Source organism: Lepidochelys kempii, chromosome 11 (assembly GCF_965140265.1).
Source record: "Lepidochelys kempii isolate rLepKem1 chromosome 11, rLepKem1.hap2, whole genome shotgun sequence".
Lineage (NCBI taxonomy): Eukaryota > Metazoa > Chordata > Testudines > Cheloniidae > Lepidochelys > Lepidochelys kempii.
The window spans coordinates 1,138,762-1,141,078 of record NC_133266.1 but is presented as its reverse complement, the minus strand read 5'-3'; positions in this window follow the sequence as shown (position 1 = coordinate 1,141,078).

Sequence of the window (2,317 nt, the reverse complement as noted above, 5' to 3'; positions counted from 1 at the left end):
CTAGACAGGCCCCTTCCCAGGGACACCAGCCCCACGGGGGGGGGGGGGCAAAGGGAGCCCCCCCCCGAGCGCCCCCCCCCGAGCTCCCCCGTCCTGGGCTCTGTGCAGCGCCCCAGCCCCAGCATCGCACCCCCACGAGCCTGGACCCCACAGCACCCCCCCCCCCGGTGCCAGCCGGGCCCAGCGCCCCGACTCTCAGCCTGGCCAGACCCTGGCCCCCTGGCAGGGGCCGGCTGTGTCTTGTGGACCCCACGTTTCGCCTCACTGAGAAACGACTTGCTGACAAAACCAGACACGAGGACCCCAGTGCCCCGGCCCCGCTCTCGGTGCCCCGGGGCAAGGAATCGACTGGAAGCGGGCCATGGTCCTCCCGTGGCCGGGGGTCCGTCCTACCCAGAGCCCTGCGACCCGGTCGCTGGCGGCAGGAAGGGTCCGTTTGCACCGACTTCGCTAGGGCTTGTCTGGAGCCTGCCGTGAAACTCGGCAAATCCCCAGCGGGGTTGGTGTCCCCCCAGAACAGACCCGTTGGTGTCCCCACCGTGCACCCCGGGCTGAGAGCCACTGGGCGAGAGGCCTCCCCGGGGGCAGCCCCTGGCCGCTCCTTGTCCTCGCACCGCACCAGAGCCAGGCCGCTGGGCTCAGCCGGGCGCTCGTACCCGCAGCCGGGGCAGTCACTGAGCAGCTGGGGCCGTGCCCTGCGCGTGCGGACGGAGCCGGGCTCGGCCCAGGCACCGCTGGAGTTCTGCCGCCAGCGACCCCGCAGTGCGGACAGCACCCGAGGGTCCCCTCTGCGCACGGCACTGGCCAGGCCAGAGCCAGGAGAGCCGGGGACCCCGGCCCACAGCTGCGGCCCCAGGGCCCCCGGTGACTCCACCCGAGGGAAGGGACCCAGCATCAGGGTCTGCGCTGGGGGCCAATGGGGGGGCCCAGGGGAGCAGAGATCTCTGGGGGGGTCTGTCCTGGGGGCAGACGGGGGGCCCAGGGGAGCAGTGATCTCTAGGGGATCAGTGATGGGGGCTAATGGGGGGGCCCAGGGGAGCAGCAATCACTGGGGGGGTCTGTGCTGGCGGCCGATGGGGGGACAGGGGAGCAGTGATCTCTAGGGTGGCAGACGGGGGCCCAGGGGAGCAGCGATTTTGTGGGGCGGGTCTGTGCTGGGGGCAGACGGGAGTCCAGGGGAGCAGAGATCTCGGAGGCAGGTATCTGTGCTGGGGGCAGATGGGGGGACAGGGGAGCAGTGATCTTGGGGGGGGTCTGTGCTGGGGGCAGACGGGGGCCCTGGGGAGCTGCGATTTCTAGGGTGGGTCTGTGCTGGGGGCAGACAGGGGGGACGGGGAGCAGCGATCTCTAGGGGGGTCTGTGCTGGGGGCAGAAGGGGAGGGGGGTCAGTCCCAAGGAGCAGGGCTGCTGACCGGGTGCCAGCCACAGGCAGTGCCCGCTAGGCACACTCGTCCCTCTGGGGCAGTGCCCGGTGAAGCCCAGCTGCCCTCGCTGGAGTCCTGTGTCCCAGCGGCTGGGGCAGGGCAGCCCCTTGGCCAGCTGAGCTTCCCCGCTATCACCAGGTCGAGGCCAGCTCCCTGGAGAGCGGGAGGCCCACGACTCCACTGGACGCTGCCCGCTGCCTTGGCCCCGGCGCCCCCCAGAGCAGGACATCACCATGTTCCATGACAGCTCACAATGAGGGCGCAGCCGAGGCAGCTTCCCATCCCCCCAGGACATTGCTCTGTGCCCGTCTCTGCCCCCCTTTGCTCCCTCCCCCTCCCCTCCCTCTCGCTCCCTTTGGAAAGTAGCGACCGGCTCCGCGGCAAGGCCAGGGGGCAGCTGGCCACCGAGCACAGCGCGCTCCTGGTGGGTGTGCGGATGCTACCGCAGCGCCGATCACCGGTGGGGCCCATGGCCGGGACTGCCCGCTCTGCCAGCCTCGCCCTTCTTCGCTCCTGCGTCGTTTGCCTGGAACCTGCTGCTGTCTGGGACGCGGTTAAACCACGGCGCCAAGACCGGCCGCGAGAGCTGGCTCTCACCAGCAAGTAACCCACCATTCTGCTTCCAGGGCCCCAGCACCTCGGGGCAGGCTGGCAAAAGGCTGGGGCTCCAGACCGAATTTACGCGCCCTTCAGGAGACATGCGCAGCCAGAGTGGGGCACGCTGCCACTGTGAGGGGTCTGCCCTGCGGTGAAGCACAGGCCGGCTGCTCACTGAACTGTAAGGGACGGGAAGGGGGTGGGGGAGCAGGGTCCTTCTGGAGCAGAGACCAGAGATGCTGAATGTTGACGCAACAGGCATTCTCCTTGCATCCTGGTAGCCCACCCTTCACACC